The sequence below is a fragment of the Sorex araneus genome, chromosome 1, assembly GCF_027595985.1.
Source record: "Sorex araneus isolate mSorAra2 chromosome 1, mSorAra2.pri, whole genome shotgun sequence".
NCBI classification, from domain to species: domain Eukaryota; kingdom Metazoa; phylum Chordata; class Mammalia; order Eulipotyphla; family Soricidae; genus Sorex; species Sorex araneus.
In genome coordinates, this window is record NC_073302.1 from 58302327 (window position 1) to 58315836 (window position 13510).

General features: G+C 47.2%; 1 long non-coding RNA gene across 2 annotated transcripts; it reads right to left on the reverse strand.

The window, feature by feature from the left end:
• Positions 1 to 1245: 1245 nt before the first annotated feature.
• Positions 1246 to 13169, reverse strand: LOC129400061 (uncharacterized). 2 transcript variants are annotated; one of them, XR_008627401.1, is made up of 4 exons: positions 13094 to 13169; positions 7360 to 7490; positions 7056 to 7232; positions 1246 to 2736 (listed from the first exon to the last, which is right to left on the reverse strand). It is a non-coding gene; the product is annotated as an uncharacterized LOC129400061 (long non-coding RNA). The 2 variants fall into 2 exon arrangements; XR_008627402.1 differs by having other exon boundaries at positions 7360 to 7487; positions 13094 to 13130.
• Between the last annotated feature and the right edge of the window lie 341 nt (positions 13170 to 13510).

Here is a 13510-nt window from a genome sequence, read left to right on the forward strand (position 1 = left end):
CCTTGTTTTATCTGTGAGTCTCTGTGTGTCAATGTCAAATCTCCATCTGCTTCATTTTATAAGGACACACGTGATTGTATTTAGGGTCCATTGGGATAATCCAGGATGATCTCATCTCAAGATCTTTAGCTTAATTATAGCTACAAAGACCATTTTTCCAAATAAGGTCATAATGGTAAATTTCAGGGACTCAGATGTAAACACATCTCTTTTTTAGGGGGGTGGGGGTGCTGTTCACCATTAAACTTACTGTAGCTGAGCCAAAGATAAGGTTCAACAGGAAAGCACTTCCCTTGCATATGAGAGTCCCTGGGCTCCATGAGGAACAAAACAAAACATTTTAGCTGGTAAGAGTCTATCAACCTCCCTGGAAAAAAAGAAAGGACTATAAAGCCCAATCTACAGCATTTGCCTGGTCTTCTAATTTGTATATTGTCACCATAGTGAATGTAGAGTCTATAGAAAGTCAATGAACATGGATCTGGAATAAGTGACACATTTGTATGTGCATCTGCAGAACGAACCAATGAAAATAACCTCAAGATCCTAGATAAGGGCCAGAGAGATAGTAGAAGAATTTAGGCCCTGGCTTTGAATGTATCTGATCCCAGCTCAAGCCACACCCCTCATCCCCCACAACAAACTCTAAATAAAAATGGAATGTATTCAAATAACTAGTAAGTAACGAGATATTAGTGCTTATTAACTTAATTTTAAACATAACTTAACTGTGAATCGACACATTTTGAATTTTAATAGTGATGATGTTTGACAATTGGCTTACAGAATTCCTGAAAGGGAACCAATTGATTCAGATAAACTGTATGAGTCAGATCTAATACACCAGGACAAAATTTATGGATTGATCAGGAGTCATTGAGTCTAAGGCAAAGGGTCAGGAGTATTGAAACCACATGGATAAAAAATAGAGTGGTGGTTCCTTAAGAGAAATTTGGAGTGCTCTTACTGAAATATAAGGGAAAGAACATGGGGAAGACAAAAACAACTAGTTCACTTCAGTAACATTGTTTAAACATATTTTAATGATTTTAGGCTCAGGACATTTTTTCTGCAGAGTTCAAAATGGTTATAGGTATAATTACTATGCTTCTTCATGGATCTGCAAATCATTCTCTCCTCCTAGGGAAATTAACTATATTCACTTAGCTTATAAAATCTGTTTTTAAGTCTCTACACATGAATGCGAAGGTAATCAGCTTCAGAAAAAGCAGCAGAAACCAAATGTATTTTTAAAGTTTTATTTTTTTAACTTAACAGATTTATTGAGATATAATCTTCATGTCATACAATTCACCCATTAAAAACTACACAATTTGATGATTTGGGCACATTCACAGTTTTTCACTATAATTAATTTTAGAATGTTTTCATTACACCAAAAAGAAACCATTCCTCTATACTATTGCCCTCATTCTGACCTCCAGCCAAAGGCAACCACTAGTTGATTCTCTGTTTCTGTAGTTTTACCCATAATAGAAATTTCATATAATTGATTCATACTATACATGTTTCTTCACTATCAGCTGCTTTTAGTTAGCATAACATTTTGAAGTTCAAAATGTTGTAGCTGGCATCGATATGTCCTTCTTTTATATTGCCAGCAAATATTGTATTTTATATATATATGACACCATATATTGTTTATCTTTTCATTTATTGATAAGAACTCTGATCATCTCACCCTTTTTAGCTATTATAAATCAGCTTCCGTGAACATTTGTGTAAAAGTTTTTATGTAGACACAGTTTTCATTTCTCTTCAGTCTTGAGGCCAGAGAGATAGTACAGGGGTAAGGTACTTGCCTTCCATCCATCCCATCAACCTTAGTTCAATACTCAGAAGCACATATTTTGCCCCAAGCACAGCCAGGGTCACTCTTGAGCACAGAGTCAGGAATAGCTTGTGGGTATAGACAAGTATAGCCTAAACACTTTTCCCACTCCCCCAAATCAGTTTTTTTAAAAAACTTATTCTTGGGTTGGAGCTATAGTATAGCAGGTAGGGCCCTGTCCCCCCAGCATCCTATGTAGTCCCCTGAGCACTTCCAGGAGTTATCAGTACAGAGTACTGAGCCAGGGGTAAACCCTGAGAATATTGGGTGTGATCCTCACAAAAAAATGTGTTGTTTTTAACTAATAGTCTTTTAAGTTAAATATTTTCACAATATTTCTTATTTTCTAAACCGTTAGAAAGATGTCATTTAGAAATTAAATGACATTTCTGAAAAAAATTAGGAATGACATATATTGAATTTCAAACTTCTTGATCATTGGATCCTTAACACAACCTCTTAAGAACTGGTGGAGTCCAAAAGAGAAACCCTGCTTACCAATTCCAGGAACAAGGAGAGTACTGTTTACCAGAAGGAGTAGCCAATTTGGACTATAAATGTTCACAAATGTTCACATAGATCATTGGACTGGTGTGATTCAATTCCCTCTGCACAACCTACATTCTTGTCTCGCCCACAATAGACTCACAATAATTAGTCCATTTCAATGGATCTTCAAGGACTCTTCATGTGCAAAGCATAATGAATTTTAAAAAATAAAATAAAATGTTACTCTCTGACTTATAAATCCATCTTAGGGTTTGTGGAAACTTGCAGAAAAAGGGAAATATTTCAGTTTCCCTGATAAAGCATTTCATTTTTTTTTCTCCCTTGTATGACCTGGTGGGGGAGAGGGTGGGGAGTTCCTCTGTGCATCAGGAGATCTGCAAAAGGGAAAATAAAAGCATTACTTTATATAACAACTTGCTTCCAAAATATTCAGATTTTCTCAGTGTTACACTCATAGCCCTGAGGGAGTTGGCATGAGCGTGTAAAAGAAATAACTTCTCTTAAAATTTACACTCTCTAGTTAGCCAGTATGGGGCTGAAATAGAACGAGCAAAGAAGCCCTCTTGACCAAAGATTCTGCTATAATATTTTGAGTAATCATCTATAAATCAACACATGGTCTTAAAAATAGTAGCACTGTAGCACTGTCATCTCATTGTTCATCAATTTGCTCGAATGGGCACCAGTAACGTCTCTATTGTGAGATTTGTTGTTACTGTTTTTGGCATATTGAATATGCCACGGGTAGCTCTCCAGGCTCTGCCGTGTGTGCGGAATACTTATCAGGCTCTCCGAGAGGGACGGAGGAATCGAACCCGGGTCGGCCACGTGCAAGGCAAATGCCCTACCCGCTGTGGAGTATCTTGACATAATCTCCCCTATGTCTCTACTCACTGATGACCTTTCATCTGGGGTAAACACATTCCTCCCAAGTTCAAATCCACTAATATGCCACAAGGGTTACTCACATACTCACAATGAAATGCCTGGATTTTCCCAAACCCTAAAACAGACAGTCCTGCTTTCCTGTTTGCCCTGCTTATGAAACCCAGCCAGGAACCCCTCAAGAATTATGGGACTGGCTCAGTGCAAAAGAGAAAGGGTTTTGGTCTCAAACTCCAGGCAGCGGGACTGGAGAACAGTAGTACAGCAGATAGGGCATTTGTCTTGCACACAGCCGACCCAGGTTAGATTCCCAGCATCCCATATGGTCCCCCAGCACCTGCAGGAGTAATTCCTGAGTGCAGAGCCAGGAGTAATTCCTGAGTATCACCAGGTGTGACTCAAAAAATATTTTAAAAGAAGCCAAAATCAAACTCCAGGGAGCGATGGGTTTGCAGCAGTGCCTGGCCCTCTCTCACGCCTGATTACATCTCCATGTTCCCTGTAAGGATGCTCTGTCCTTGAGGTGCTGCTGGTCGTACAGCAGGGAGACATCCTCGGCTCCATGGATGAAGGAGTCAGGATATGCTGTTGTGAGCTCTTGATCGGATCTACTGAATCCCACCCTCTACCCCAAACCAAACAGCCCGTCCTGTTGGGCCTTTCCTCTCATGTCCCATTGTCCATCCATCTGGAAGGTAGAACCATTTTGATTAGGACCACAATGACTTACAGTATCTCAGGAAATGATGCCCGAAGAACATATGTTGATCACTCTCTTCCTACTCCCCAAAAACCTCAGGATTCTCAGGGAGGAGGAATTCCCAGGGATTCTCAGGGAAAGGGAAGTCAACACGAAGTTAATCGCAAAGCTTCATACCCACATCCCCTTTGGCACCCGGCCTTAAACATATTTCGTTTCAGTCCTCTTATTCCTCTCCTCACCTGTATGCTATCTGAAGTCTGTGTTAGCCGTCACACTGACTGCATGCCTAGTTTATGGGCCTGGTGCAATACATAAACGGAGATTGTATAAAGCTTAAGAATTTCGAGATGGCAACAGCCACACCAGGCACAGAGGCGCTCCATAATACTGAGCCCCGGTTCTCCACTGCTGCCAACAGTTAAAAAGTAATGAATCTTACCATTTCTTAAAAACAAAATAAGCAAACAAAAAACCACCAGTTCAAGTTCGGACCGACCCCTGTTCCTGGCCCCCAAACAGAGCACAGTGCTGGCTGGTGCCAAGTTGCAAGTTGTATTAGTTTGCTCACTCTACCATAGCTCAGGTCCACAGAGAAAGTGGTTCGAATAACAGAGATTTGTTTCCCCACCTTTCTGGAGACTGGAGAGTATCAACAGATTGCTTTTTCTCAGGCCTGTCTCCCTGGCTTGCTTTTTTCACTCTCTTCCTGCTCTCTCTCAGACTTTTCTCTGTAATTCTAATGTCTTTTTCACAAAAGGACTTTCCCCAGGTCTTTTATGAAGGGTTAGATCAGGATCTACCCTAGTGATGCCCTTTAACAGAACCACTTTAAAGACCTTATCTCCGAATGCTGCCAAATCAAATTCTGATGAGCTGGCATTTCATATATGTGTTTCAGAGGGACACAATAGAAGTCAGCCCATAACAGAGTTCTTCTCTTTGACGGTGGGACATTACTGAGTTCCTAGCATTAGCTCTGGCCCCTAACAATTGTCTAGAGCCATGTGTCTTGTGCAGCTACTCCTCTTCCTCCTGGTTTACAGTCCTCTTGGAGAAGGAAGACCTTTCTCCAGGAGCATATGGAATAGTAACCTCGTCACTGGAATGGGGAAATAGCAGCATACTCCCTGTACATGTGTATAGCTAAGCCTGCTACTCAAGTGATCCTGTGCAGGATTTTTTTGTTTGTTAGTTTTGTGGTTTGGTCATTTATCAATCGTTAAGGTAACAGTGTTACAACAGTGTTAAAGCATAAGGTATTGATGTAACAAGATCTGGTATAGGAATTAAAGTTATTGATGTTAAAGTCATGGTATCAATGCACTGCTCCCCACCGCTGCCAAAGTGCCCCTAAAAAAAAATAAACCTATAAAAATTTTAAATGGAGCCGTTCCATAGAGATAAGAGTTCAACTGCAGTGCAGAAAGAAGGGGTTGTGGCAAGTTAGAACTGACAGTTCATCTTAGAGACTAGACTTAGAAGATTTAGGAGAGGAAACTCCTCAGTTACTACATAATTCTTTCCCGGGCTGAATCCTCCTTAAAATCACCTGACCATAAGAAGGGACAGCCCTAAATTTCAATGAAAATCCAACCATACAGCCCCTTAGAGGGAGCATACTTCTAAATTGGTCTTTGTACCTATTTGTAGAAATGTTAGCCAGATTATAGCTGAAAATTCTGCTAATTCTAGGGAAGTTTTTGGTCTAGTGCCTGGAACTATTGGAGCATACATTCACACCTACCACATATAACACTTAGTGGCATCATTTCCAGCACAACACTTTAGTGCTTTATTTTTAAAAGAAACAGCAGAGACTGACGACCTGTATAGTGATGCTTCTTGCAGGAGACTGTGTAAAAGGCAAAGGGGATGGTTTCTAGCGCCAATACACATACACGCACACACACACTGCACGCACTAGACACTAATGCGTTTTCATTTATTTTATTTGTGGAGCTAGGGATCAACCCAGGGTCTCATGTAAGGCATGTGACTTTCCATTAAGCCACTTCCCAAGCCCATATTTTGTGTTTTTAAAAAGAAAGTAGGAAAAAAAAATTTTTAAAAAAAGGGGGGGCTGAAGGTAGGGCGTTTGCCTTGCTTGCATTGAGCTGACCCGGGTTCAAATCCCAGCATCCCATATGGTTCCCTGAGCACCGCCAGGGGTGATTCCTGAGTGCATGAGCCAGGAGTGACCCCTGTGCATTGCTGGGTGTGACCCAAAAAGCAAAAGAAAAAAAGAAAAAAGAAAAAGAAAGTAGGTACACAAATCTTTGCTCGCAGTTAGGAATTCATGATGCTAAAAAAGACTACAGTTGACCTGCATGTAAAGAGGGAAAATGGTGTTTAATTTGCTTTACTTTGCAAAACATTGGGATATGAATAAAATGAGTATCTAATAAATTCAAGTATTTCAGCTTTGAATAAAATCTTTTAAACATTTTAGTCTAAGTTGTTTAGTTTTAAAACAAGGAAAGGGAGGTTCTAAAGGTTCTAATATTTTAAATGACTCACCCTAGATCAAAGTTCCCCCTAAAATGTGTGTCTGCTTTCAGGCCACGTACTTATTTTCCAAAGTACCACCTAACTTCTAAGTAGGAATGGTCTTATCCGTCTAAATTTAATGGAGGTTGGGGGGATTGGAAACACCCACGTTCGCTCTCTACCCCAGAGTCCCAGAGTCCCTATTAGTCTCCAAATAAAGTTGTGAAAGCAAAAGCTATTTTCAGTTCAATTCGCTGATCGAACTAAACAAAAGGCATCACGAGTCCGCTTTTCCAACAAGGTCTGCTGATCCGCCGCTGTCAGGTTCTTTGGCTCTTAGCTGGCGCCTCCTGCCAGTCTGACACCAGGGGGCGCAGTGTCCTTTGTGCTGACACAGCCCTTGAAGTCGGCCTTGAGGAAACTCTGACTTTTCTTTCACGGTTTTCTCCCTGGTGTGGCCCCTCCCCAGCCCATTTCATTCATTTTAAAACCGTTTTTTCCCCTTTTCTATCCTGACGCCTCAACTCACACACTCTACCATCTCGAGCTTGGGAAAAAAATCTTTTAAATATCTTATTCAATTGTTTGATTTTAAGACAAGGAAAAGGAGGTTCTTACATTTCAGATTTGCACACACGTTGCAGGGTTTGTTCACGCCTCTAGACGGGCTATTCAGAATCTCCAGCCCTTCTTAAGCAGTCTCCTGCACCATGGTCATGGCCGTTTATCATTAATTCTCATTTAGAGACTTCCAAATTCAGGGTGCTCCTGGTTATTCTTCCAGACAGAAGAATCCTCAAAGACAGGAAAGCATCATTTCAGTTAACCTTTGGAATCCCTCCCTTTTCCACTTCTAAAAATAATAATAAACAAATGGAATGAATGATGCCAGGAAGTCCACACTGTATCGCATAGTCCTCACCCCTCAGCCTCAGTCTTGGTCTGCCCCTGAATGGTAACAAGAGCCTCTGGTAGAGACGCCACCCAAGGCTTCCGGATCCTTTTACCCTCACCTCTTGCCAGTTCATTAGACACACCTCACTCCATGTTCTTCTGGAAAAAGAAAAAACACATCCACTTCATAGCCTCTCTACCGCCCAACCCTCTGATTGCAAAACCTCAGTCTTTTACAGATCATGAATATCCCCTAATTTTTGAATACACACCTCTAGCCCTGTCCTTAGAGAACTTGTGCTTAAATCATGCCCCACAGAAATTTTGGAGTAAAAAAGAGCCCTAAAAGCTAGTGTTCATAAAGGAAGGGCCCTAGGGTACATCTGCCTTTGGATTCATCAGCCTTTGGCCACTGTTCTTTTCATGTAGAGAATTCAAGTATGCTCAGTTCCTTTCCCAGACCCTCATCGGAACCTCCCTACAGCACATTTAGGGAGGGAAAAGACAGGCAGAGAGACAAGCATGGAAATCATAGGCTTGAGAAGCTCCCCTCACACCCCCCCACCCCCACTGCAGAGGGTAGGCAGCAAAGGGGTAATGACCTTCCCATGAAGCCTGGGGTGGGTCATAAAATAACTGTTTGCCCCATTTCCAGGTTCCCTGTCTGGACTACTGGAAACCTTTGGCAGAGTGGAAGCAAGAGCAAAAGGGAAGGGACAATATATTCCCTCTAGGTTGACCCTCCTTTTTGTCCAGGGTCTTACTCACTTCCCTCTTCTTCCCACTTAGCTAATTTAAGAGAAGCCCTCAGCCTAGAGACAGGGCCGTGGTTAGCATCTAGATTGTGAACCTCCCTCTCTTGCTGTCATAAAGTAATGCCAAATAGCAAATCAAGAAACTGCAAATACTGACAGGACTCTCAGAGAAGGGACAGAGTAGATTTCAACTTTTTTGTGTGCTTTTTAAAAATTATTATTCTTTGAGGTATTTTGACTTGTGCATATATCCCTTTTATAATTTTCTTTTTTAAAAAATATGTATGGGCGCTAATGACGCTCTGAAGAATTGCTTTGTGGGTGACATGAGAAGTGTCTGGTGTGGCACATGGCCTGGCATACAGTTTGTTGGAGGTTAGCACCTATCTCTCAAAACTGAGCTAGTGAATGACAGATCCAAACACCCAAAGTCCATGCACACATGGCTCTAAGCTCACTGTCTGCCCCAGTATCAGTCAAGCTTCTTCTCTGTGCCTCAGTTTCCTCATGTGTGAAATTGTCAGATCCAGGTCAGTTGGGGAAATGGTGGAAAAGAATAAGCAGAGTTCAATACCAACTGTACCCAAGGCCACTTCAGATATCCTGCCCCAGTTCTTTAGAGAACAAGTCTTTTGTCCATCAAGAACTTTTCCAAGAAGACTTCATCTAGGTGGGGTAGGTGTAAAGCGTAGGAGAGCCAAACAATTTCAAAGATGATAGCTCAAAAATTTCATGAGAAACCATCAGCAGCTAAGGCTGAGAGATAAGAAAAGGAAGTCTGAACTTTAGGGGGAGTCTGGTTGGAATCATGATCATTTCCTGAGAGATGCCCTGGATGGTAGAACGGGGTCCTTCAGAGCAGATTCCCGAGGCCGGGACTGCTGCTGCCCCCGGGGGGTGAGGGTGGTGGGAGAGGGTTCTGAGACACTGATACTTCTCTAAAGGGCACCAAGCTATACTTGGAGAGCCCAGAGCCTCCAGGGAGCAGGTCCAGAAGCAAACCTGCCCTCGCTATTCAAATCCAAAGGATGGCACTGCCCAGCAGAATTGGGCTGAAACAAAGCTGTTTCTTTCAGCATTCACTTTATCTGACCCACAGCATCCAAAGTGGAGAGACTGGGCCACAAAGGCTGCAGAGGCTTAGATACTTGGAGCCACTGCTTGGGGGAGAACTGTTGGAGACAGCTGGGGCTCCTAGGATCAGAATGAGGTGTGCTCCTGGAAGTCACAGCGATTCACTTCCCCCAGACTGTTCAGAACGCAAGTTTTTTTTTTTTTCCTTTAGAGTGTCTTTTGCTGTCCCTTTGCCTTTGGGGCCAAGAGGCAGGTAATCGGGCGGATAAGAAGGTTGCGACTTTCCCCTCGCCCTGCAGTTTCCTTCCTATTTAAAGCCGCACCGCCTGTTGTAGCAGCGCAGTGCCAATATTCGCAGGCAGGAAGATTTTCTGACTTTGTCAGGGAGTCGTTCAGAGCAGATGGGAGACCCTTCCCAAGGCCATCGGTCAGGACAGAAATCGGTTTCCCTCCCCCCCACCCCAAGCCTGGAGCAATCGCTAGTCCATGGTCAACAGTCAGACGATATCAACCCACTGGTGTTTGGAAAAGAACAAGGCTTGTTTCTTTCCGTAGGGTCAGAATTATCTGACCACACCCGTGAAGACATCTCCCCGGCAAAGCCCGCGCTGTCATTGCCTAAAGCGGAAGCAGCTGTGGCATTTCCCCCGACAAACCTGGAATAACGGTATCAGCGTGTACCTCCACCTGAGAGACCCCTCCTTCTTTCTTTACGAGGCCTAAGGCAGGGAGGAAACGGGAGATGGAGGAAGGCAGGTAGCGACTGCACTGTCTGATTCTCAGAGGCAAACACCAATGAGATTGAAAAAAAAAAAAAAAAAAAGATTCCAACCCTCTTATTCTAACAAAACCTGTGTGCTGCGAACTTCTTTACGTTTAGCGCGATGCCCTCCTCTGTACTTTCAGACCACTTTCCAAGGCAGGCCTGAACGTCTGACCACGTGTTTTAAATGCCTCTGGCTTTGCTTTTTCCGCGTAGTCCTTTTCTGCGCCGGTTTGTATCTCTAATAAGCAGCATTGTTTATTTTGCTTGGGTAAGTGCCCCTGGGACTGAATTGAAATAAAACAGGAGCACCGAGGCTGAGCGCTGGAAAACACGCCGGGTTTCCCAGGCCCCGGAGGCTCCCCGGAGCAGAGGCGCGGCCCCGCGGGAAAGGAGCCCCGGCTTGCGGGCAACTTTGCAAAAGTTGGGGTGTTTTGTTTTCCATCCACCGGGCGCCCAGAGGTACGGGGCAACCCGAGGGCGAGAAGACTGGGCAGAGCAACAAGGCACGGCGGGATGGGAAAAGCCACTGCGGAGTGGGAGTGGGGGGGGGGGGGGGGGTGACGGAAGAGCCGGCGAGGTTGCTCTTGCCAGGTTCATGAAAAGGGGCTGTGGCGCAGGAGCGTTCGGAACCGCCTTCCAGCTCAGCTCCCAACTCTCAGTCCTCGCAGTAAATTCTCAGTTAAACGATCCGTCATCCGCGGAGCCCGGGGTCCTCACTGTCAGAAAGGAGCATCTCACACTGGACTTGCCTTACCGCCCCCTCTCCTTCCCTACAGTTGTCTAATATTTGTCCCCATTTCGTTTTCCACGGGGGCTTGGTGAGCGTGGGGAGTGTAAGCGCACACTCCCTGAGAAATAAGGGGCGCCGCCGTACCCCCCAATTACAGAAACTTCGAGTTCCTCCCTTATCCCGCGCTACTTTGGACTCCAAACGGGCCCGGTGCTTAGAGCCTTTCCCCAATTGCAACTGCTGCCCAAACGGAGCGGGACTCGCTCTCCCGAAGCAGAAACCCGCATCGGAGACAACACGCAAAGTTGCCTTTCTCGTCCGAATGAAATGTTCCAGATTTAGACGAGTCTGAGCCTCCACGCCCCTCCTCACCCCCCAGTTTCATGTCAGGGCCGGCGCTACCGGTGAGTCCGCCCGCAGAGCGTTATGAAACGCGCGCGAGCCCCGAGTCGTGCGTTTCCCAAAGGAGACTTCCAGCCCCAGGGCCCGGCACGAACTGTTCTTCTCACGGGCTCGTGGGAGAGACTCGAGCCCCCTTTCCCCTGGTCTCCGAAAATTGCCGCAACAGGCGACAGAGACGGGCTCCAAGGGTCCTTGGCGGCTCCGCTGCCTCGTGTAGTTAGATAAGAGGGGAATTACAGAATATTTGTCTTTTCTAGAGACGCAGCGGGATCTTCCTCCGGCAACTGGTGCACAAGCTTTGAGGCACCTCTGTGGGGCCGCGCGTGCCTCCGCCGAGTTTCCCGAATTTGCAGAAGTAGGAAAGTGTGGGGTGGCCGGCAGACGTGCTGCGTGTTTGGTGTGCAGGGTGGGGCTGTACGACGAATAAGCCGCCAAGAGGCTTTTTTGTTTCTTAAAATTAGACTTACACCAAGGCGCTCGCAAACAGGCACGGCTTCGTGGTTTCTGAATTTGGAGAGAATCGTGCGGAGTTTGGGCCCAGCCCTGCAGCCAGGGGACCGCACAGCGCATGGGGGGCGCTTTCCAGTTCCCCGGGAGCAAGCAGGGACACTGGCCCCGTTAGTCGGGTACAGCCTGGCGCAGCTGACTTGGTCCTTTGCTGCGAGCTCTGCTGTCCTCTCCCTGCTCGTGCCAACCCCACCAGCGTTCATCTCGGCCACCCCTGCGCAGGGCAAGGAGGGCCTAAGGTCTCTGCGGTGGTGCCTCCCAACAGGTAGTTTCATCCTGGACCTAACAGGGCTTGAAAAGCCAAGACTGGCCTCTCCGCCGCGCCAACTAGGAACCCAGGGACGGTCACCCTAGGGCCCTGGAAGGCAAGTCGCGTTTGGGGGAGACACTTTAAGCACTCTGGTTTTTTCCTGCAAGCTTCAACTTCTCCGGAATGTCATATCACGAGCTATTCCGTTTGGAAAGGCACTCAAAGACCCCCCAAATAAACCGCTTCGGGCTGTCATCTCACTTCCAATTTGATTCCCCCTTCTACTTCTCGCCCCCAGTGACTGCAGAACCTTCAGGCTTTAGGGGCGAAAGGTATTTATTGGAGCATTAAGAGAGGGCCCCCTTCGAAAGGCCCGGGGCACTAGAGCAAAGGGGGGAAAGGCTGCGCTGCATTCGCAGGATATAATTGAATTATGCCTCTCCCTGGTGCACAGTGAGGAAAAGCAGAATGCCAGGCCTGGTGTGCACCCGGGCGGCGGCGGCCTCGCGCACCAGTGGGCGCGCCAAGCTCTCCCTACAGCGCTCAGGGAGAAGTTGGGTTGGGCCGCTTTGACCGGGGACCCCCAGCAAGGATGCTCTGGAGAGGTGGGAGTTCAAAGAAACTGGGTCCGCATTACGTGACACCCCCTCTCCTTATGGGGACACTTGCCCTAACGTCCCCGCCTGAGGTCGTGAGCGCACGTGGTGAGCAAAGACCCAGTGCGCGACTTGAAACCACGCGCGTCACCCCAAAAGATTGCTGGCGCGCGAACCCCTCCCGGGGCGGGGGGGATGAGGTGGGAGTCTCGATCCCCGGAGCGGCAGGGACCCAATCTCGCCTCGACTAACGAGCTATCCCCGTCGTTGCTCGGCTGCGTCTCGGGGCAGTGCTTTCGGCACTAATAACAAAACGCCCCGCTCCGCCCTGCCCTGTCTCTCTCCCAAAGAAACGGCCCCCGACTCTCCGCCTGCAGCCTCGAAGCTTCTGGGACAACGGTGGAAACTTTATCCGCGATACTTGCATGGCCTCGGGACCTGCCTACTTCTCCCCATTCTTAATAGGATCCAGCGCGCTCCCCCCAGCGCACCCCGGCTAGCCCTGCGCCTCGCCCACTAACCATCCCGCTAAACTTTCCCAAAGAAAAGTTTTCTCGCTCCTTGCCACCTCCAATTCGCCTCGGCCCGCGCTGGCAAGAGGCGCGAGAGAACCTCCACCCCCCACCCCACCCCCTACCCTGAGCCTTGCCTCCCCCCACTCCTCCTCCCCTAAAGTCCAAACCTTGAGGGTGGGAGTGCTCCGCGGAGGAGCCCCGAAGGCACCGACTCTGCAGGGGACTGAGTTCGTTTGGCGTCGCCCCCCCCCCCCCCATCAGCGCCCGGGCCGATCCCGCCCCCTCCTCCCCCACCCCGCTTTCGGCGCGGGGACCTTGCGGGCTCTTCGTTTTCGGTTCTGTTCACATTTACTTCTTTACTTTTGCCCTTTTGGACATTTTGGGGGGGTTATTGTTAAGATCCCCTCCCGAGGGCTCGTCCAGCGTGTGCAAGCCTCCCAGCTCCCCGGCGCGGGGCTAGGTAGCCGCGACCTTCGCGCCGGGCGGGTTGCGCCCTTCGTGGGGACCAGGGGACTCCCGGGGCGCCGCCATCCCTACCCCCCACAAACACACCCCCAGCCCCCATGCCCCCGCTCAGTTTTGTC